The sequence below is a fragment of the Labrus bergylta genome, chromosome 18 (assembly GCF_963930695.1).
Source record: "Labrus bergylta chromosome 18, fLabBer1.1, whole genome shotgun sequence".
In the NCBI taxonomy this organism is placed as follows: domain Eukaryota; kingdom Metazoa; phylum Chordata; class Actinopteri; order Labriformes; family Labridae; genus Labrus; species Labrus bergylta.
In genome coordinates this window covers 10,958,113-10,982,623 of record NC_089212.1, presented here as the reverse complement: position 1 = coordinate 10,982,623, position 24,511 = coordinate 10,958,113, and the positions used below count along the sequence as shown (strand labels likewise).

The 24,511-nt window shown below is 40.4% G+C and overlaps 1 protein-coding gene across 3 annotated transcripts in view; it reads right to left on the bottom strand.

Moving 5' to 3' along the window:
- dlgap2a (discs, large (Drosophila) homolog-associated protein 2a) overlaps positions 1-24,511 on the bottom strand; it is a 131,001-nt gene that overhangs the window by 92,493 nt on the left and 13,997 nt on the right. For 2 of the 3 annotated variants that reach the window (XM_020649851.3, XM_065966375.1), the window contains exon 2: positions 913-945. The exons of the other annotated variant lie outside the window; for it this stretch is intronic. The gene's annotated coding sequence lies outside the window, so the exon portion shown is untranslated. The remainder of the gene's footprint in view (positions 1-912; positions 946-24,511) is intronic. 3 annotated transcript variants of the gene reach the window in all.

Sequence of the window (24,511 nt, the reverse complement as noted above, 5' to 3'; positions counted from 1 at the left end):
CCTGGACAAGGTTAAGTCCAGAGGGAAATGTCATATCTGTCACTGAGCCTGTCACTGAGCATGTTTATGGCTTGTCTCCTGCTAAATGCTCAAAAACCTGCCAACTCTTGTTGTGCTCACAGATAATTTCTCATCACTACCTTTTTGCAAGATTGCTGGATACTACATGCTCCCCAATGACCGGCAACAGAGAAACACTTTAGCAATATTGGCAAGCTTTATCAGAGAAAGGGTTATAAGAAAAGGCATGATTACCCTGCAAATACAATCCATGCAAAGAGAAAGTTTTAGAGAAGAAATGGAAGGAGACTAATGGGAATGATGTGCACTTGGAAATGGAAAATGAGTCTCTTTCAGTTGCATGAGTAGCACTAAATAAAGATGCAAGATTGGGAGCTAAGCAGCTTTTAGCTACTCAAAGACATCTGAAGTAATTTGTACAGTTGTGATTTCACAAATAAGAGTGCTTCTGGAATCACATGTGTACAGAAATAGCAACATTCAGTGAGATGTGAAGCAGATGGAAGTTTGGTTAGTCAGCATTTTGAAAATGTGTCCTTTAGTCTTCATGCTGTCAGTCAAACAGGTCAGTAAGAGCAAACTGAAGTGCATAAAGATGGCCCCCTCCTGGAGTTATATCTGTCGACTAACCCAACTGACAATTTTTAGGGCGCTTGAGAAATGCTTTCAAATGTGGAAAAAAATGTAAAACAATCAAAACCAGGAGGAAGCCATCTCTATGTACATATTTAACCTATATCCTGGCCTGCTTCGTTGCGTCGCTGTGATGAAGACTGGAAACACTGCGTCTGCAGCACAGCGTCGCCCACTCTTCACCTCCCACCCTCCCCGAACAACAAGCCGAGAGATGACGATGACAAGAGCTATCGGGGAATGGCGAGGCCCACTCACCTTCTGGTTCACCACACAGTGTGCACTGTGATTCTAAACAAGGACCAAAGAGAGACAACAGGAAATTAATAGAGGGAACACATATGCGAAAAGTCTATGTTTGTGCATGAGTGTATGAGAACAAATATCAGCGTCATGAGGCTCAAATATAGAAATGTTAACAACTGTTAGAAAAGAGTCAGCAACACTTTTTCTCCGTCATGAATAGATCAAAAAACAATACACCTGAACAAACAACATGGGGAACAACAAAGGTTATATTTCAGCTCCTAATGTCGTTGCAGAGCGGTGCCCATGTGCAACATAATAGAAACCCAGCCACCATGCATAATATGACCATCAGCCACATGTGGCTGCATAAAAAGACACAATGATGCAGAGACAGACGTCAAAGGGGGGGGGGGGAACAACAGAAAATGAGAAATGATATTGCTTCAATTCATCACTGCCATGTGCAATAGATGCTGCGTGCCAAAAATATGAACAGGCAAACCTGGGTGAGACTCCAAAATTTAAATGGAAGCAACGAATGCATTGATTTATGATCACACACTATCCATCATTTCTATTATTTGCATTAGGCGTGATTAAGGATATTTCAGGCCTCACATGCACCGTGCATTTTTATATAAACAGGAACTATCATTTCCAAATTCATCCTCGATAACAGACCTTGTTACTCCCATGCAATCATTACAGCACACAGAGCTGATCTAAACAAAAGATGTGACTTTGGAAAGATAGTCCGCTTGTATCCCAGTGGAAAAAAGAATGTAGCTGTTGTGGAAGAAGTGCTCTTTTTTTTTTCTTTTTTTTTTTGCAAAACAAAGAAAAGGTTAAATGGGTTTGATTTCGCAGACACTGGGCATAATGATGATGGAAATGAGCATTATGTCCTCAGGCATAAGCTTTCACAGACCGTCCGAAAACAGCCGTGATGTGTCAATGTTTTTTCTCTTCCCTGACGTCGTAGTGGCCTAAAGAAAACATGTTTTTTATTTTTTATTTAAGCAGAGGCTCTCCTACATTCTATCACAACTCGTTAGGGCCTTAATTAGATCAGCAGCAACCTTGGAGTCATGACTTGTCTCACTTGTGAGAAAAAAAAACATAACAAGTTAGACAGCTCTTTTTTAAGGGGCCATATCACCACATTCATGGGGATAGAAACACAGCAAAACATGTCCATAAATCCTCAACACATTAAAGTGCTGCTATTTCTCACTCCCCTCCCCGGGTGACCTTGCTCATGGGCAGGGTGCAAAGAGGACAGCTTGGCAGAGCAGCTGATGAATGAAAGAGCTCTTTAAATGTTCGTTGTCGCTGTCAGACTGGGCAGGTTGTAAAGTGTCGCAGCCTTGACTCCTCTCATGATTAAACTGTCTGCTGGTTCTGGCCAGGGCACTGAAGTCCTCCTACTTAACTTTCAATGCTCCTTCAGAACACCTTTTCTCTTGCCGGATTTTCTATAATAGTTAAACGTGTGCAGTAAATCAAAAATTCCTGTGAATCAGTCTTTTTTGTTATCAGAGTACTTGAAAAAGCAGAGAATCTAATATCAACAAGGACTTTGAAGACAACTCCACTGCAAAAGAACTAGTGATGTGTCGGTCATGAACAAGCCGGCTCCCGTCAGCAAGCTGTTTATTTAAAAAAAAATTAATACAAGGCAGAATGCAGAATTTGCTAAATCGTGCTGTCATATCGATCAGGGTCCACAAACAACCTTCACAAAAACAAATGAAAACTGTGCATCCAGCAGTTCAGTTGGAAGAAAAAAGGCAGGCTAGGGTGCCTGCTTCTGCCTGTCGTTGGGTGGTTTCAGAGAGGATCTGTAATTGCAATGAAAACAATTGGCTACAGCAATTTATTGATATTAGAAAATGTAATTTCTACTTTTGAAAACTTCAGTACAAAGGATGTATTGAATAATTTAAGTGATATATGTGTAGAAATACAAATCATGAGTCAAAACAGAGCTAAATTTGGCTGAATTGTACAAAGTATATGTGGTCAAATGAAGAGCCGTTTGGGAGCCAAAAGAGCCGGCTCTTCTTGGTGAGCTGAGCCAAATGATCTGGATCACTAAAAAGAACCGGAATTCCCATCATCAAAGAACAGCTCTTACTGTCACTTTGCAGAAGTAGTGGCATCATGATGCAACTTCATTTTTTGATTTCTGTTGTCTGTTGGTGTTGGTCAGGGTCTGTGTGGTTAAGCCACACACAAACTGTATGGCCGCTGGTGGACCGCTGAAGCCTGCATAGGGAGAACTCATTGGTTTAATTAGTGTTTTTGTCTCCCCACCCACTTAAGCTCAGCTCCACAGAGTCAAAGCAATTGGCTGTATTAGTCTGGTCTTTGTTTTTGAATCTGAAGTGCTTGTGAACATCCCTGTGTGGGGCCTATTTTGACCCTGGGCAGACTGTTTTTACGCTTATCGGGTAGTTCTCATTAGCTTTCCAATAAGATGTGCGAAGCAGCTGCCTGGATTACACTGTTAGCTAAACTTATTTGCATTAGATAAGTATTACAAGGGGACCTCTGGTCATCCAACGTCAGTGTTTGGTTCGGCACATTCGCACTGGATGAAGTGAAGTCTGAAATTACTTGAATTTAAAGACATTTCTGATTGAAAACGCAGAGGCACTGCATGACTTCCACCTTGTCTATATGGGGCAGAGACAAGTAGGATAACTTTAGGACATATAAAGTATAGAACTTTAGTTCATATCAACTTCATAAGCTACCACGCAATAACAGTTAACACAGAGTCCAAACCCTAGCTATAATTCCTTCTATTTTAAAGAGTTGGAGACATTACTTGGAAAGTGTCTGTGTGGGTGCAGTGCTGTTCATTGATCGAGCTCATATTTTTAAAGAACTGTGAACTGAACCTGTCAAATTGAAAGTCATGAACAAGAACCCGACCATAGTTTACTCTGGAGACAGTAAAGGACCGCTCATGTTCCAGGGTACCAAGAGTTGCCAAGCACTGAGTGTCGAAGTAAGATTTGTGGCACCCGGGATGCATTTGACATGGCTCCAGTGTGAAGTAAAAGCCTGAACTTTTGCAAAGATGAACAGGTCTTTCTTGTGTTACCTATAAAACTTAGTTTAAAGAAAGCATAGTTAGAAATCATGTTGGCTGTCTGTTCCTATATTAATAATTTAATAAAATCAGGTTACAGGCAAAGTGTATTCATGTACAATCTTCCTCTTCTCCTCTTCCTACCTCTGTATTCAGTTGTTTTTTTGCACCTGTATGTTAATCAAGGACCTGTTTTTTTTTATGTTTTCTAAAAGCCCAACCCCTGAAACCAGCAAAACAACTGAAGCCGTCCCTGATTTCACACCCAAAATGCTGTAAAAACCTTTGTTTATGATGCCCAAGCAGCCTTCAATATTCTGAACTGGTAAAAGGGACAGAAAAAGCCACAGAGACCTTCTGCAAAAACAATTCAGCCCAAATTACTGAGATTCAGGATGAATTATCAGAGGACTTCTGTGATTGTTGAAATATAGAATTTTTAGTTCACAAATTAAAGATTTGGTCAATCTGCACAGGATTAAATACACAGATGTCCTACACCAGGGATGGGCAACTTTGGTCACAGCAAGGGCCACATTCATTTAATTCTCACTGCCAGAGGGCCAAATTGTAGTATACAAAAACGATTACAGTCAATTTTTTCTCCAATTTAACTCAACATATGCCAGTGATCAAATATTATTATGGACATACTTCTGGTTTTCATGATTTCATGGCATATTTAGTCATGTTTTCTTCATGTTCCCAATTAATTGATATCACTCCTACTGCATGGTTGCTATGTTTACTCCTTCAACAGTTTCAGCTTCACACACTCCTGGAGTAAATCAGCACATCCCTCACGCCAATAGAGAAATTAAAGTTTAACTATCCGACTTCAGTAAAAAGTTTCAGGGGACTATTTTCCTTTTGGTATTGATTATTAAAAAGGTCCATACAAAGACAAATAGTTGTAATCAAAAAAGGACGAAATACCAGATATCATTCTGAGAATGAACAAAAAAAATCCTATAGGAGCAAACAAAAACAACAAGGGATGCATCCAACGAGGTGGTTTGGAGGGGAAACCACACTAAATGGGTTTTCTATGCTACCTAAGATACTGAAAAGGTTTCCAAGCAACTGACTGAGAGCACAATCACCTCATAGAGAGAAAATAGAAAAGGAGGAAGAGAGAAGGAGAGGCAGTGATTACTGGCTTTGAAAAGAAGAAACACTGCCACGGATGAGTTGTTTCTACATCCCTGACAATTACTGAATGTAATGACCACATGTCATGATAGATTATTAATCCTGCCTTAATCATGCTTCATGAATGAAGAACCATAAATATCTCTTCATTGCCATCTATGTAATTCAAAGACACATGATGATTTATATTCAAATGCAAGTCTATGACAGGATGCTTGTTTCAGTAAGCTTGCTTCAAAAGTACTCTGACCTCTTGTTGGTTGTGAGTAAACTAATCTTTGGATATTCACAGGGGTCTGTGGTCTCCCCGGGTATCAGCCCATCTACAAACACAACATACACACTTACACATAGAGCAAATCCTCAGCCTTGATCCAATAATGTATTCATCCATAATTAAAGGCTTCATTTCCATATAAGCACAGCTTTCTCACACCTTCCCAGTCGGATGATCTGCCTTGTACCCTCCCTCCTCCTATCTTTTCCCCAGTTCATATGATGTGTGAGAAAGACAGGTGCTAATTAGCTAGCGCTAAGGCTGCTTTTTCACAAGCATCTCTGATAAAACACACAAGGTTATATAAAGTAAGGTGAGAGGGGTGGGAAAAAGACATTTACTCAAGTAGTTGGTGCATGTTTAATTGACCTGCTGATTAAAAAGAAGTAGACATACCCCCCCACCCCCCACACCCCCCATGATGTAACTAATGGGGAGGGAAACTCCTGTATGGACATTTTGCATTATGTATGTTTAGTTTTTAAACCAGAGGTGACACTTTTGGGACAATAGCAAGGAATCCATTGCTGTGACTTAATCCTGGTTCAAAGATCCCCAAAGCGGCTGCAAACAGTTATTGTTGATTATAGTCTTAATGGGAACATCATTTTAAAGCCAATATCATGCTGAAATAAGGGTGACTTAAACTTGTGATTCAGACAAATATTTTGCCTTTGAGTGGAGGGCTATTTTTTCATCTGTATTTGTACAATCCAAAAACTTTTTGCAACTAGTTGAGTTTTCCCCTGCTGACACCTCAACACAGGCTTTGGATGGATGGAGGGAGGGAGGGAGGGAGGATAGATAGATAGATAGAGAGATAGATAGAGAGATAGAGAGATAGATAGATGGATGGATGGATGGATGGGCATTATTTATCCCAAACAGTAGGTTATTAAAGTAAATAAAGCAACAGAAAACTAAATACAAAGTGGATAAACCTTCACAAATATATTAAAAAAATATATATATATATATAATACTTCCATTATTTAGCGTAACATTACTTCTAAGTGTCAAATAAAGAACAATTAAAATGAACAAATGAGACAAGAAGAAAAGCTCAAATGACCAGTAAGCTTCTATTTGTTTGTTGTGTGCTGAAGGCGCACAGATGATGAGACACTAGTCAAATAAAGACTTTTTTTATTGGAACCAGGTCAATAGGTAGTCAGAGAAGCACACAGTAATGCACAGCTCACACAGATGTGTGCTGACACAGATGAACTAACACGACTATGTACCCACAAGCATGACCACACACAGATAAAGTGACTCACACAATTATTCTCTAACAAATCACAAGAACAACACACTCCCACGCCCTCAGCTTCTTACCTCATCTATGTTGCAATCACCAATTTCAGTTTACCTTCCCCTTGACTGGCACAATCCATCTTCGGCGGGGCCCACCCCCCTGTGTATATGCAGTCTCCCTCCGGAGCTGATGTAGCACTTCTCAGAGGAGATGCTGTGCTGAGCGCAGAGCTGGAGGAGAACTCATCAGCCTGCCAGTTTCAGCCCTGCATGCCTCTTCAAAAGGCTAATTACACTGCACTGTCAAACACTTTCACAGGGTATGCTGTATGTATACACACACGCATTGTGCAAAAGGATGCTTGGTTATGAATAGAAATGCCTTGATACTTTATCAATTTATATAAATCACTTGGTTCTGAGCCTGTAAGGTGTCTTTTGAAATTGTACTCTATTGCTTTTATTTGCCAAGAGGTAGTATAGCTGAGAAGATTGCTACAAAACTCATATCAGTCTATGTGATAAGAAGCCAGCAGCCTGGAAACAGCTAGTTTGGCTCGATTCAACAGTTTAAAAAAATTAGTGTACCAGCATAGTGGAAGCTCTAAAAATATTAAAAAGAAATTCTAACTTATTATACAACGGTTAGTTCCAACCAAGTTATCTGATTGGACAAAAGGCATTCCATTAGTGCTGGTATAGAGTATAACAACACCCAGAATTCTGATTACCAGTGATAAATTGTGCCACATAGCTCAATTATTGTATTTTATGGTGTAAACAAAGAGAAATGCTTATGCAACAAGATTTGGATTGGCCAGAGTAATGTGTTGTGCTTTTTTGAGCAATATCATCCTAGAGAGTCCATCGATTGTCAAAGGAACAAACATACAGTATCAGAAGAGAATTTAACTTTTTTTATTGTGAGACTGAAAAAATGCAGCTAGATTGGTTATATAGAGACAGCTATTTCCCCTTTTTCCAGTCTGTATGCAATGCTAAGCTTACCGTCTACTGCCTCGGACTTCATATTAATTGGACAGATACAAAACTCTGATCAAAAAAATCTCAAACTATTTCTTTAATTTGAGATTCTTTACTTAGGACTGAGACACTTGTATCTCAGTGACGTCATAGCAACAGTAAAATATGTGATAATGTAGGGGATGTATTACATATAACAAGTTCCTTATGTTAGCAAATTTATTTTAAACATCAACAAAACTCAGAATCAGTGCATTAATACGTGGAATTAACACATCTAAAAAATATTTAAAGTAGTTGTAAATCAGAAGACTCAAAATATCACTTCATAAGAGTAGACAGGAAGTAAGAGCTTTAATATAGGGCAATATGATTGTCAGAAATATTTATAATATCCCCTCCTTAGAAGTGAAACAGCAGGCCTCTGACATCAAACAGCAAGCTTTTGAATTCATGCCAGCTATGAGTGTTGATGAAGACACTGTGAGAGCACAACCAGCTTAACTGGTGTGTGTGTGTGTGTGTGAGCTCCAGAACACAGTGCATCAGAACAAATGGTGAAATAAAAAAGCTTTTAGTCTGTTCCTGTGGCTGTGCAAAGAAGAAGAGATGGGCGGTTCTTTTCTGACGCGAGTGCAGGGATCGAAGCACGACCTTCAGTTACAGGCAAACACTGTCATTCTACAGCGAGTAAAAAGCCATCACTTGTCAAGGTGCGTCCCCTGTCTATTAAGGAAATCTGTTTGTGTGAGTGAGTGAGTGTGTGTGTGTGTGTGTGTGTGTGTGTGTGTGTGTGTGTGTGTGTGTGTGTGTGTGTGTGTGTGTGTGTGTGTGTGTGTGTGTGTGTGTGTGTGGTGTGTTTGTGGCTGACACTGATGCTCGAGGCAATCACATCTAGCTGCACTTAGAGATTCATAACAGCGCTTTCCAGATTAATGCTCTGCTGAGGATTTCTTAGAATTTCTCATATGTTTGTGAGGGACTTGGATTAATTTCTGTACAACACATAGGAATAATCAGTAAAGTCTGTGTGAATAAATTAACAACTTAGATTTTCATCTGTGGTAGTCATAGCTATTTCAGGGGTATCCAATGATGAATTCCTGAAACCAGTGTATGCTGTAGGACTATTAGTAACCCCCCTATGGAGTAAGAACCCTCTTTCATGTTCTTTCACGGCCCTGTTAGTGTTCTCATTGAGGGATAATTGTAGATCCCTTACAGGTTATGGGTTGGTGATACAGTAGCAGCAATACAATTTACTCTGCATGATTGTTCAGAGGGGGCATGGTCTGTGCATCGTGCAGTGACTCTGGTCCCTGAATTTAAGTTTAATAGAAAAGTTATGAATGTATGATATGCAACTCAACAATTCAAAAGAGATCTGAAAAGCCATCATAAAATATAAAAACTGCTTTAAATTATCCGGCATATTGAAAAAAAACAAAAAAAAACGAGTGTGGCTTCTACTGACTTGAATACTTTTAATATCTTTAAACTATTATCTGGGAAGTAGAAGTCCAGGTCCTGATTCAGCGGTTCACAGATGACTATGATTCAAATATTGATGACATGATATCAAAGTTTAAACACTTGAGTCAGACAGCTTTAACTGGCATGAGACAAAAAGAAGTCTCACTACTTATTTTCTCTTGTTTGACTCTGACTTAAAATGAGTGCTTCTTAATCGTTGGCCACATATTTACAAGACAACATCTTAAAGTTACACTTAAGCTGTTGCAGTAATGTTAACAGTGATTATCCACCGTTGATATGATCCAGCACTTCTCATTTCACACAGTGCCGTTTGCACTGTTAGAAATGAGAAGCTTGATGTCTGAATTTCTGGATAAGATTCATTTACTAAAAAATCTAGTAAATTGGCCTGTTTTGAGTTTAAAAGAAAACCGGAATCCAAACCCCTCACTGAGAGGGAATTACAAAAATAATCCCAAAATCTGTTCTAACAACGTATAAACCTTATAAAATAATCAAACAGTTTTCATACTATAAAGGAACATCCTTTATTACTGATATAATTAACATTATCAATCTGCCCCTTCTTATCATCACCGTAGTTGTCTTTGATAATATTAGACCTTTTATGCCAATTTACTTTATAATACTTTATACTTTATATACTTTATAATTCACCTTAAAAATATTTATTATTATTATCAGCCAGTTATCACTCATATGCTCTTCCTGTTTAATTACACATAATACATAATTATTGACATTGTAGCCATGAATCTGTATTATCTGTTGTTGTTCTGTTCTTTTGTTCTTCTCTCTCTGTTTCTGTCTCTCCTGTACCTCAATGTCTAGATCTAACACAGTTGCAGCAGAGGGTTGTTCAACATGATCTGCTTCTGCTTAAGGTTTCTGCCTGTTAGGGAGCAGGTGGCCTAGTGGTTAGTTTGTGTGCCCCATGTTCAGAGGCTGTTGTACTCAAAGCGGACTGCCCGGGTTCAAATCCAGCCTGTCAGTCGTCTACTAACCTGTGACTCCCAGTTTTTCTCTTTTCTCTTCCCCTTTTTTTTGGATTTAAATTTAGTAAGTTTCCATTTGCCTTTTTGTTTAGATAAATAATTAGTTTTCTTTACTGCAATTGGCTTCCAGTTCCTTATTTTTCAAAGTAAGGGACACTATGCACTGTTCTGTCTCTCAAATGAAAAATAAAAATATTGCAATTGTTTCCAGATGTTTCCAAGTATTATACTCAGGGTGGATTGATGTTGGATCTCTTTAAAGAATAATATAAAAAGAGTACCATCTAGACCTGCTCTTGTTTCGAAGGGCCAATCTTTTCATTCACAGAAAATTTCTTAATTGACTGGTATGAATGTTGAAGAGGTTCTTAACTTCAGAGTGAGAAGCAATTATTGTTTCCCCTCTTTGGTTAAAAGTTTTGATTTTCATTTGTACATGCAACAGTTATGTAACGCACCCTGAAGTTTACTTGTGCATAAATGCATCACTGAGAAGTGAAACCATCTTTTTTTATGTGTTTCAGTATCTAATCCCTCAAAATGGTAAAAGCTATACATTAAGTTGAATCATTTATATGTGCTTTCTACCCTACATGTCATCTACAGTGTAAGTACATAAAGGGGACACACATGGATGTGAAATTGCACATAGAGTTTGTACAGTATGGACATACATGCATTATGCATGTGTGCCTGTTTGAAGCGATGTGGGTGTGGGTGTGCAAGCTGTGTGTTGTAATATACAGCGTGTGGGTGGTCACAGTGTGTTCACAATGTGTGTCTGTACATGTGAAGCAACATTTTGTTCATCAGTTTGTATCCCATGTCATTCCCACAGCCCCACATGTACCAGCCTGACTGTGACGATAAGAGGCAAAAAGTAGCAAAAAGGAAAAAGTCGGGAGGAGAGGGGGACTGGATTTTGGTGTGTGAAGGGAAGAGAAGATAGTAAAAAAAAAAAAAAAAAATGAGGAGGAGGTATAACATCCCATCGTTTTTCCATCAACCCCAAGGGCCCTTGGTTGGATTTATGGGTGCTTTCTCTACCCTCCAGGGAGGAGAGAGGAGTCAAGAGAAAGAGGTAGGGAGATAAATATTTTGAGGAAAAGAAGAGTCTGTGACTGTATTTAAGCGATTATCTGCCTCCAAACTGAGCTGAAGGGTCGATGATAGAGAGAGAAGAGAGGCGGATGTGTGTAAGGACAAGTGAGGTTGGACAGATGGAGAAGGATGGAGGGCCAAAGAGAAAGAGAACACTGTATAGACAGACGCAGACAGAGGGACTTGTGCAGGGTGGATATTGATGGCCTCCTTCACGCCCCAGCAGCCCTCTTGTCTCACTGCAGCATCCATCAGGAGTGCTCTGCCCCTTTGGATGACCATGTTGACACCAGATGAGGGAGGGGGTGGGGACATCAACGACACCTCCCTCACTTCACCTTGCGCTACATCTCTACGCCATGTTTTGCTCACTCCATCCTCTAGTTAAACTTTCACTCTTCATCTTCACCTCTAATCTATGAATCAGATCAGAACCAATAAAATGTGTCTGTCTCTTTATTTCAAGATTGCAAAATTGCAGAACACACAACAAGTCAGTTATTTATAACCGTTATGGCACAAGGTCATCTCATGACAGATAATGACGGAGATATGACAGGAGTTCAGAGGTGAACAGGAGTGAGCTTGACCGACCATTATTCCCTGGTTTAATCAGGTATAAAGCTTTTTAACTTGAAATCAGAGTATAAATCATACACTGCATAACTGTCTATGGTTTTCAATGGGGGTCAGTCAATTTACAGTAAATGTATCCTGTAAAAAAAAACAGCAGTTTGTAAAGCTCAACAATGTTGGAGCTTCAGCCATCTTTCCCTGCCAACATTGCTACTAAAACTTTGACACAATTGATGTAGCTTTATGACGAAACATATTGGGGAGCAGACGGTGAAACAGAGTTTTAACCGATGTAAAAGACTGGGAAAAAGTTAGGATGACCTACACTGAGCCCTGAGTTTGGTTTTAAAAAATCTGGGGCACAAAAAAAGCCTCTGATCTCTTGCATATGAGACAACATTTACATTTTGCTTTAGTCTTGGATAATATAATTGGGTTTAAAAGTTCCTGAACCAAATCTTTCATTGTCAGTAACGTTTAGAGCAGTGGTTCCCAACCTTTTTTGGACCGTAACCCCACTTTGACTATACAAATGCTAAAATATATTTATTTTCAACCATGTAATAGTTTTTCTACTATGTTGCAAGTTTATTTAAGACCCCATTTAGGCTTTTCTGTGTATATTATTGTGGACAGAGGATATAAAGGCTGAGATCACATTTCTGCACAATGGCAGACTCTGCAAGTTTCTTGTTTTGGCTATATGGCCCACATTAGCCTGTGTTCAATATATTTTAATAGGCAATTAATTTTTAATTGGGCAATAAATACAAATTTCCCCATTTGAATTCTATGTACTCCATAGGACCACAAGGTTGGGAAAGCCTTGTTTAGAGTGTCAGTTAAAGACTGGAACATTCACAAGGAACCCCAAGCCTTTATGGATTAGTACTAGAATGACGAGCATTGCTTTCCCTCAATGTTTTTCAGAAAGTATCACCAAGCTGGGAAGCAATTGAACCAAGCTAAAGACAGCTACTGTCCGGGTCTTCTTGGAAAAGGTGTGTGTCTGAAGCATGCTGCAGAAGTAGGACAATCTAAATACTGCTTCTATGACATAGGCTGATGCTTGATAATCCACAGATCCTCCTCCTGTAGCCAAAGCTACCCGGCACCACTGTTTGTTTGTGTTTCTGTGAATCATCATTTCAAAATCTGTCCATTCATAAAATCACTCTTTTCTACAAACTCCACAGACAACAGCAAAGATTCTTAACGACAAATAAAACCGATTGCAAAAAGAAAATCATGGGTGGATGTTGCATCACTGTTATTTCTTTAAATCAATACATGTAATCATTATCAGACTCTGTTGCAGCTCATTGTGTTCAACATCTGTATGCCTCTGTGCTCAGTAGTGGCCGACAAAGAAGCAGGAAAGAAACTCTGTCAGGCATGAAAGTAATCAGCAAGGTCAGTGACAGTGGTACTGAGGCTACTGTCTACATTATTATCCTTATTCACTTAGACATTTCAGTTTTGTAGATACAAAGCAAACAAGACACACAGAGAGGACAGAGTGGGAGTGAGGAACACAGAGACAGAGATGTGCAGTGTGTGGGGTTCTCTGCAGCTATGTCCCTTTATGGTAAAATATGACTCCATTTGTTTCCAATAGACTTTTTCCTTGTTTCAGTAATTTTCAATTATGGAGCAAGGCAGAGTTATGCAAATCAGTCTATTTGCATTAGGAAAATGAGGAGTTGATTGAAGTGAGTAATTTGGGTTGAATTGGAAACTCATCTCATGGCACATACACTATTTGTCAACCGTTTATGGAAAAATCAGAATTTCAGGCTCAACACAAGACACAAATGACTTGTCACTATTTTAATTTTCTTCTTGAAGAATATGTTTGTGCCATGTTGATGTCACGACTGACAAAAAAACTGTGTATTTTGGTCCATTTCACCATGTATAAAAAGGAGTTATGAGCCAATGCCAATGTTAAAATAATGATGTGCAGCAGGTGCAATGTTTACCAAGATCATGTTTTTATCATTTTTGCACGCTTGCATTTTTTAATACCTTTAAAAAAAACTCAGGGGTGGGGCACTGGTGGTGCAGTGGTTAGTGCGCGCGCCCCATGTATGGAGGCTATGGTCCTCCAAGAGGGTAGCCCAGGTTAAAGTAAAGGAGAAGAATTCTAACTGTGTGTGCCAAATCATACATACTCCGTGTTAGCCGCGGTCCGTCAGCGGACGCTGCTAAGCACTACACCGTACTTAGCTGCCACTCTAGTCAATCATTGTGTTCACACAGCGCGCGCTGCGGTCCATCTCCTGCGCGTGCCACCGACGGCACTACGTCTCTGCTCCGTTTCAAATACGCAGCTAGTCTATTTTCGCCGGAGTATGCTGCAGGCACACGTCAAGCTGAACAGAATATGACAGACCGGACAGGAAGTCAGACAAGGAAACGCACAGAGCATCCGGTCAATTTCAAAATAAAACACAATATACGGACTCGCGATCATATTTTTCATCACTTTATCAACATTACGTCAAAACAGGCACTAGGGCTGCATGATATTGGGAAAAAATGACATTGCAGTATTTTTGTTTCCTGCGATATATATTGCAATATTTTTTAAAGTTTACTGCTTCTCTCTGTCTGTTCAGCTGAATTCTCCCTGACTCTCCCTGAAATGATGATTACAGACTCTCACCTAATTGCCTCTGTCTCTCTCTGCCTCCGTGAACGCTATTTGCGTTTGCAACGAGTCTTAATCATGTTGATGATCTGTTAATTATTGATACTGATCTATAATATTTCCTGCAAGTGAATCTTCTCACATCAGGTCAGACTTTTTAATAACGTGCTCATTCAATGAGGTTCCATCATTTAAGTTTCCCTCCAGGCTGCGTGCGAGAGAGACAACCAGCGGGAGCGCGCACATACATACAGGCTGAGCAGACGCGCAATGGGCTCACAGAGTTTGTCCTCCTCCTGCGTTTTGCCCTTTTTTGTAGCCTTGAGTAATCAGTTGCCAGAGATGTGAATCAATGAAAAGTAATGTTTAGAGACATTTCTAGAACAAGCACAATGCATTTTGTGAAGATGGTCCGCCTTGGTAAGAGAAAAAGGGCGATTTCTGCAGGAAGCAAAGCAAACCTTAAGCAACGGATTACTTTGACATTAAACTACGACTGTTTCAAGTTTTATGGCAGCTCATGAAATCGTAAGGCGTGAGAAGAAGGACGTGAAATAAACAATAAAACGGGCTATCAGAAGATCGAAACTTAGACCTCAAAAACAAAACCGAGAGCCCGTTCTGACTGAAGACAAAGTTGAACGCACAGACCTGGAAGCCGCTGCCTTTAACCCCAAAAGTGTTAAGTATAGCCCCTTATGTGATGTTAACTATAAGCAAACTGTCAGATTGTCAAAATCCCTGCTATGCTCCGCTCACATTGACCGCTCCCTCTCTCTCAGTCGCTCGACCACTCACGCTGCATGTCGCTCTGCCCGACCCTGATAACAGCAGGTGAGATGACAGAGAACGCAAATACAGAAGGTGTTCTAACTATGCGAGTTGTTGCATGTAATGTGGTAAAATATATAAATGTATGCTAATTTAGATCTATTAGTAATGTGAATGGGTGTAGACAGGCTACATAAATTTAATTGAACGGCTCAAATATATTTTTCGGACCCAGACGGATTATTATTTTTTATGGTTTTTTTATCGTATGTCCTTGCGGTGTGACTATAATGATGCTGAAACGATATATCGTGCAGCCCTAACAGGCATCGAATGAACAACAATTCATCCTCAGAAAGACAAAGCAACATGTTGTTTGCATGTTTTTCTCTTTATTCCCGTGGGATCTTGTAGTTCTCCTGATGTGTCATGGGTGCGCTGACGTCCCAGAAACAGATCCAGTGTGAATGGGTGCGAGCCGTCCGACGGAGCAAAACTCTGTCGCTGACAGACCGCAGCGCGCACAGAGTATGTGTGAATTGGGGGTTAGGTCATCAAGCTGACGCCGTAATGTCTGTTATCCAGAAATATACAGTAAATCTCAACCTTTGGTCACCATAAATTCCACATTTGAACCAAGAACACTAAAACTGATTAAGATCTTATCCCACAATAATTATGATTTTTATTTTCAAACCAAAGTCACTGCACTCTCACAGAACCTGACTCCAGAACTCACCCACAGCTAATTTCTCATATGGCACGACTTGAGAAAGTGGCAGATGTGCATGTGCACATGTATGTATGAGTGTGTGTCTGATTCAGAAGCTGTGGCACAGTGTCACCGCCCTCATCAACCTCCTCCATCTCCCAGTAAGGATGATGTCATTGGCACCAAGCCTGGCTGGTGGCCCACTGGACTGAGGGGATCAACTCTCATTATCTCCCGTCCAGATTTATGGGCCTGACGCGTTCATATTTTACACTGAGGGACATGAAGGGGACGGAGAGGGAGAGAGAGGGAGGGGGAAGGAGAGGAGGGAGAGAGATGGAGAGACTGAGAGCGACACAGTATTCACTGATAAATCACCCCGCTGACTATTCACTCTTTAAAGAAAACTCTTCTGGCTATCAGCACTCTCAGCAGCATCAGCTATCACACTGTGTGTGTGTGCATGTGTGTGTTTGATATTCCTCTTTAGACACCATATGCTGCCACTATAGACAAAAACAAAACTTACTTTGTAAAACTTCACAAAGTGGAAACATCTGAGGTACAGACATGCCGTTCTATTTGGGCTATTTTCTCTCATACACAACTTACAGAGGCTGACACGTGTGCAGCTGAGTATGAGTCATCCAGTGTGGTAAACAAGCACACACACACAGACACACACACTACTCACACACAAGCCTCTTCCTCTCATCATATTCCAGCGTTTCAAAACAAACTTCAAACAGCCAAACTCCTCATTTGCTGGAACGCAGATGTACAGCATAACCTGGCATAGGTAGTCAACAGCACACCTTGCCCTCTTCCTTTGTTTCTCTCTCCACGTCACCCAATGTCACAACACTGTTCCATGCGACTGTGCAACTGTGTAATGTTGAAAGATTGGCACCCATCTTCCCCGAACAGATTTCCGCAGCTACACACCTGTTGTCTTCGGTGCACACTGCTGTGCCTGGGACTTGTACACATTATACATGTGCATTTTTGTGCATTCCTTTGTGTGTGTTGTGTGTTTGTGTACAGCCTGAGCAGTGTCCGGGGTATTGCATTATGCTCCGTCTCCTGGAATGGGCCTAATGGGCTGTGAGGAGAAAGCAGACGAAGCAAGCCCGTGGGCAGCATACGATGTGTCTAACACCTGGTCAGCCATGTCATCCGGCGGCCATACTGGATCCGTGCCGGGTCCCTTTTTCTTTTTGTAAACAAAAGTGAATACATTCTTTGAAATTGCAAGGGCAACAAATATGATCTGATCATAGTATCGGCAGACAAGCAAACTGCTTTGCAAGACGACGTTTGAATGATCGTTAGGGGTTTTTTGTATTAGTATGTAGAACTGTATGACAATGTTTACATTCAGTATTAATGTATTAATTGAAAATGGACTAAACCTATGTTATATAATTTGTTGTTGAGTACTTACATTACCTCATATATGTCCAACTGTTATCAAAGCCAGAGAAATCCATCATTGTATAGTTGTGGACGGTGTCTTCGCGGCAGCCGCCATGATGAGCCGCCATGACAGACACGAAATGTTTATCATTGACAAGGAAACGCCGGATGTAACGTCAAAGACTGCTACATAAGGAAGTGGGAGCTGCTACTGAAAGCTGCCGTACTGTTACTGTATGTGCTGCTGTGATGAAAACGTCATGTAAATTATACATGGAAACATCGTTGGTAAACATATTGTCTTTCAAAGGTCGTTTTCACCCGCTTGTATTGACTACGGACAACACAGAGTTTTCAACGGGGGGAGGTAGGGAGTAGCAGAGAGAACTCCCGTGATTCCCCGCAAGCCTCGACTTCATCTTTTGTTATTGTTTTGATTGAGAGCCACCTGGCGGCAGATTTTACATACTGTGCGTTTAAATATTAAAGTATAATTCTATTGGTATCTTGTGATTTCTTGAGGAGCTTCTTTTAGATGCATTCAAAAGTCCTGTAACATCACAACCAGCTTATAAAAAGCTTTAATGAAACAAGAAAGGACAAGATCAATTTGATCACCTCAAGCAGCTATGGAAGAGGTCACAGGGAAGCTATGGAAAAACTAACATGATAAATAATGCTTGATGGTCCAGAAAGAGGTGTTTGCTTTCACCATATTGAGCGGGTAAGGATGTGTTACCAAGTGCTCACCCTTGTTGAACGAAGGATAAGACTATCACACTGTTCACGGGGCTTTCCCCCGCAGCATGATGTTACTGGAGCTCCACTGACCTGCTATCATCACACTGTGTGTTATCACATCCTGCTTCTGCCCCTCACTGTCACAGGAACCTGAATGTGTGTGTCACGGCAGCTCAATTGTACGACAACATAACTACCATTCTCTGCGGGAAACACCTGTTAGATACAGCAGGGGTAAATGCTTACAGTGCAAAAGGCATCAGGCATCAGGGAAGCTGTTATGGCTTTGGCCTCTTCAGTCTGCATCCACCTCTACATCAGGGTGCAGCACTGCAGCATGTAGCAGAGGTTTTTTCTCTTAATACTGCATGTTTCACACTAGGATGACTTTGAAAGCTCCTTAATGCTAAAGGCCATACAATGTGACAATTCATAATGGAGGAATTCTTCAGAGATGTCCCTTGTCTCTCTGTAGCCTAGCAACCACAATACAGCTTTTTTTTTTTGTTTTGCTCTGCAGTGGTTCAGGGAAGGAAACATTGGCACAGACGTTGAATGAGAGGACTGGAAAATACTGAAGCATGCCTTTGAAACAAAGGGTGACACGTTAGAGAAGGAAAATAGCAATAAATAAGAGAAATGTCAGAAAGTGATAACAAGGGATAAAAAGGTGAAAAGAGGAGGCAGAGAGAAGAACTGAAGAAAAGGAAAACTGAGGAAAAAGAGGCAATCACCTCCTTCTGAAAACAAAAACCCAAAGTCCTTGGAGACTGTCTTACATGGGCCTTTAACATATTTACACCTAAAGAGTCAACAGCTTACGGTAAGATAGACACACACATACACAAGGTAGCTCTACCATATTTGCAGAGATCCCGTTGCCATGACAATGGGTTAAGAAGGAGGAGGAGGAGGTGTTTGCGGAGTCTCCTTCCTGTGTGCAAAGTGTTTCCCTCACACTCATACCTAGAGCAGATGCATGAGCACAAAGCTAATCCGCCGACTCCACCATCACTGATTTAATGTGGCCCACTTCCACTGCAGATACACAGACGCCCATGGAAGAAGGATGCTAACGCTCCTCACTCGCAATTTAAAACATAGCTCCATCCAGGATCTGTTCAAGATACTTGAAGACAGGGGTTCACACATGGGAAAGGGTTTATCTCGGACAGAAAGATGATTATTAAATAATGCAGGGTCATCCTCAATAGATATGCTTATGAGTCATAGCAGATGTGTTTTTGCAAAAGTGATGAATATTACATAGATGGCCTCTTTTATGTCCTCTTTACGACTTCATCGCCACCTATCAGACAGTGTTATTTCATTCCAACTGCACAGATTAAAACCTTCACTCAGTCATGTGCCTGTTTATTTGGTTGAATCCTCTCCATTTAAACTGTGAGGTTAGAGATACATTAAGGCACACTGATGCAGAGCCTGCTATATGGAAAAAACCTACTACTCCCTTAAATGTTTCTCAGCATTGATAAGTAAGCTCTATGGATTGCTGGTTAGTGTTGTGCAACCAGGCATGGAATCCCCAGATGACCCCTTCAAACCAACCCACCCACCCACACAACAACATCAGCACTAATGCACTCTGGATAGTGGACAAACCCATTTACGAGCATATATATATATATAAACATGTTTACAACCACTTATCAATGAAGCATATTTCCCACTATTTGCAAAATATTCATTCTCAAACACTAGCTATATAGCTGACATTCAAAACATACATTTGAAAAGTAATAGTCCATTGTCTCATCTGTGCCCACTGAAAGACTGGGAACACTCTGAAATGACTTCTGGAGTATATTAGTGCTGCCCTTGTGTTCATAGTGTCCGGGTTAGCGAGCTCCGACTAGAAGGGACAGCACAGGAGTCCATCAGAGCTATCTTTAAGCAGCCATGACTAAGTGGAAGCTGGCTCTGGATAGGGCCAGCTCTGGTATTAGGGAACTCTGCAGCTTTTACTCTAAAGCAGAGGCTGAAACATGCTGACAGCTTTTGGTTAGTAAAGCCCTGAAGTAAAATGTAGGTATGTCATAATCAGTCTTGGCCAAATGAAAGAAAATGTGAAGTCAGAAAGTATTAGTGACAGCTGGTATAAATTGGCCAGCAGGTCTAAGCACTCCCTTTCTTATACAATATATATGAGAAAAGGATTCCTCAAATAACTTATAACGTACAGATTGTTTTACATTTTGGTGGAACCTAGAGTATTAACTTAAACAAATAGCTCCAAGAAAAACACATGAAATCTATAAATGGGCTTATTTTTCACAGCCCAAGCAACCTAGCATCCTCTTTCGTTCACTTACGCAGTGCACATGAGTGACAGGTTTCATGACTGATTTGATTTGCTGATAATCTGGGCTAAATTCAGTCAGCTACAGGCCACTGACTTTCGTCCAATGACATGTAGCATAAGGGACTGTAGAGTTGCTAAGAGATTAACTTGGCATCTGTTCACTTTTATACATTGTAAAGTTAAATACTTTGTTTCAGTTGGCATCAAGCTTCAAACCTAAGATGTACACCCACACATACCCACAGGGGAATTATGCACAGTTATGCAATTCTGCCACTGGTAATAGTATTTGAAGTGGAATGTGATGCCCTAATGTTAAAGGAACATATTCAACACTAGAAAACTGAACTGGAAAACCTTTAAAGTTAGACTTATTTTTTTACATTATGATTTCTGGCTGTCTTATTTGTTACACAGAACAAAATCCAGTTTTTTTTTTTTCTTTATGATTCATATCAGAAAGTATCTCCCTAAATGAAATTAAAGGTTTTCCCTCCCTGAACAAACAGTAGCTACCATATTGCACTCCATTCACTTATTCAACTAACAGACCAGCTCCAGCTTATAAAGGTGAAGACTGGCACTCACGAACACCTTAGGGTGTGTTCACATTACATTGCTTTATTTTAAATGTCACTGCCATGTTTTCACTTTCGTGTCAACAGGAACTGGCCGCAGGGTTGTTGGAGGAAACCTGATTTTAAAAAAGGGTTATTTTTTGCAACAAAAGGTGGAAACTCCTTTATTTGATAGGGGCATGTGAGGGCTGATGGGTTAACCAACCAGAAGTTGATTTACCAATATGTTGCCTTTGTTAGTCAGGAGGTGACTCAATTTTAAATTATCCATGGAGACAGAGCATGTGTCATTTTCTGAATAAAACAACAACTAAAAGGGGGGTGGATGATTTGCATCATTACAGTATAGGCACTCAACGCCTAAAACCCAAAGACCAAAAGAAAAGCTAAACTGAGAAGCTACATTTTGTGATATTGTCTGAGCATGATTTTTCTTACTTTATTTTTCATGCAGAAATGATCTTACTCAATGGCAAGAAGACATTTAATTAAATCACAGGGAAATCCCTAACAAAGATCAAAACTTAAGCTCACTTCAACCTTGAGTTTTTCTGATCAATTTAGACTGTCAGTACCGTACACTTTTTACATTCTTCCTGCCGTTGCCTCACGTCTTGTTGCTGACATTCTTGGGACACATTGGCTATCGCCTAACAACGAAATAGCCTCTGGGAATAATGGCCAACTTTTTGGGAGCTTCCAATGTATCCAGCGGTAAGCGAGCAAGGATACCAAGGTTCACCGGCCCACTTATAACTTCAGAAGCAAGAATAAGGAGGGTGTTGGGAAACGATGTCTAGCTTATTGTTAGCTTTACTTGCGTGCCGATATCTGTTCAAAGACATATAACAGTTAAATAGTCGTCAGATAACCATTGATGGGTTCAAGGATTGCAGAATGTGTTCCACTCTCTTTGCTCTCCACCTATACAGTTGTATGTAAACGGCTTAAGCCCACTAAAATGACAGTATACCAAAACCCAGTTGGGGCCCCACAGATTCAGCAGAATCTGTTATTAGGGATATTGTTGTCTGTAAATATCCTCTTAAAGGGCAAATTCTCTTTTCAGATGTGAAATAAAAGCGTTCTTGGTTGTTCTATTAGTTCACTCTGTTGGTCGAGCAGCCTATTACAGGAAGATTTTTTATTTGCAGCAGAAGAAAGTGACAAGGAGGCACCTTCATTAAAACAAAGTCAATAAGGAGCCAAGGTTTTGAGGTGAGATTTTATTGTGCTCTATCGCTAAGGCAGGCTTTCATGACATTATGAATTTTTCGATCATTAAATTACGAGTACCTCATACATCTACACTATGTGACTGAAGCATCAGATAATGGTTAAAGGGAAAAATGCACATCCTTCATACAGTATTATCCAAAGTGCACAGCATATCTTCAAATTAAATGTAAAATAGTGATAAAGCATCATTACCTCACTACCATGTCATTGGGAATACAACGACAGCAAATGAACAGCCAAACTGACCACACTGTTTTGAAACAGGAGAGGATAATGAGTTGACACTGCAGTACGTCTACCACTGATAGTTTCTCTCTAAGTCATATATACGAGAGAAAGCGAGGGCAGATTTCGAGGTTACTGGGAAGGGCTACATCTGAGTAGAGCTGTGAATGATGAGAAGATTAAAACTGAGTGAAAGGACAGAAACAGATGACAGTGTCAGAAACATTGTCCACGTTGGGCCTGAAACTATAGAAAATCAGACAGATAAAAGAGCACCAGCAGACTGACATACTTAGTCTCTATTACACGATTTAGGACCATCAGTGACAGATGTAGAATCTTGTTAAAAACTGGATTTGCATCAGCATTTCACAGACATACACTCATGGGTTCATGTTTAGCGGCAAAGACATCAATTTCACTTGGACGAGATAGAATGTTGAGTCTCATCTCCATTAGTCAGTCGTTCCTCTGAGGACCGCAGTAAAAGATTGATAGCCTGGCAAGAATAAACAGCTGGAACTTATGGGAACGGTCTGTCTGTGTCAGGACAAGCCATGAACTTCCAAGGATACAAGATGAGTCACGACTTTGCTGTTTAAGAAAAAAAACATGAGAAAAAGTGACACTGGGACTGCAAATGAACTCAAACAAGGGATGTGATTAGACATATTTGTTCATATTTGGTAGAGCTCTTGAGTACTTATGAAGATGAGGCATTTGTGTTGAAATACCATTTTACTGGCATTGTCATGTAAACTAGAGGAAACTTTCTCTGACAAGACCCAATCTTCAGCAGCTGCTAGCACTAGTCATCAGAAATATTTTTCTCTTCAGGAGAGGGGTCTTCGACTACCATTCATAATTGGCGAGTGACCGCTACATATCACCCTGAGTCAGCATCAGTGCAGACTCACTGTTGGAGGGTTTCATAACACACTCAGAGGTTTTGTACGGTACTCAATGTGGCGGACCCTCCACATGAGCGCACTAATGGAGTGGAAGGGGATGATATGACAAAGGCCCATAGTGTCAGCCCTGATTGGACTCACATGCGTCTCTCTTCTGCTAATTGTCAGTGTATTTAATCGTGGTGTGTCCTCCCTCTTGTTGCCAGCTTGTTGTGTGTTTTTCTGTGTCAGCCTGCTCCAGCATTCCTAGTGAGTTATTTCTTGTTTTCTGATCATAGCCTGATTTTTGACCATGCCTTTCATCTGCCCTTTCTTGTTTTGTTCAAGTCTGATTTTTTGATAGCCTGTGTGCAGAAACATACCTACTCTGCCTGGTGGGAGCCTTGAGTGGGTTATCAAAGCCAAGGAACCCCTCCAGGGGTGAGACAAGATAAGTCCTGTTCAACAAGTCCAGGTTCCTTTCCTTGTCCAGGCATTCTATTTGTAGTGAGTTGGCTTCTCTGCCCTCAGTACCACAAATCAGATGGTAACACAGCAAGCAAAGTAGGTGTTTAGGGATGACCTATTATCTGAATCTACAGTTTTCTACTTATGCTTATTAAATTGTAAATTATTGACTTTATTGTTTGGTGAGAAGGCAGGTTTAATGTAACATAAAGCTTTAGGTTTACTTCAAATATTGGTCACAAAAATGCAAAACCCCAATCTACCGTCTGCACATCTTCATTCTGCCTGTCACAGACGCTCCCTGAGTTCTATTGCCTACATTGGACCACACACTTGGCAAGAGAAATTAAAAATAACTTGATCTGTAATTAGGTTTGATTACATGACAATATGAGCTATATGTTTGAGTGCAAAACCTTAGTATACACCCCGAATGTGTGAATCTGCAAAGGATTAAACCAAAGAGCTGCAGTGAGTCAGTAGGAACCTCAATATTGGTCTGTGGCTGCAGCACAGATACACAAGGTCTAAGTCATAGTGACAGAACAGTTCAGAATAACCCCAACCAATCAAAGAACACTTGGGGGACAAACGCAGTTCACTTATAGACTTAATTTACATTTTGTCCCACAATGCCTGTGATTTATACACCT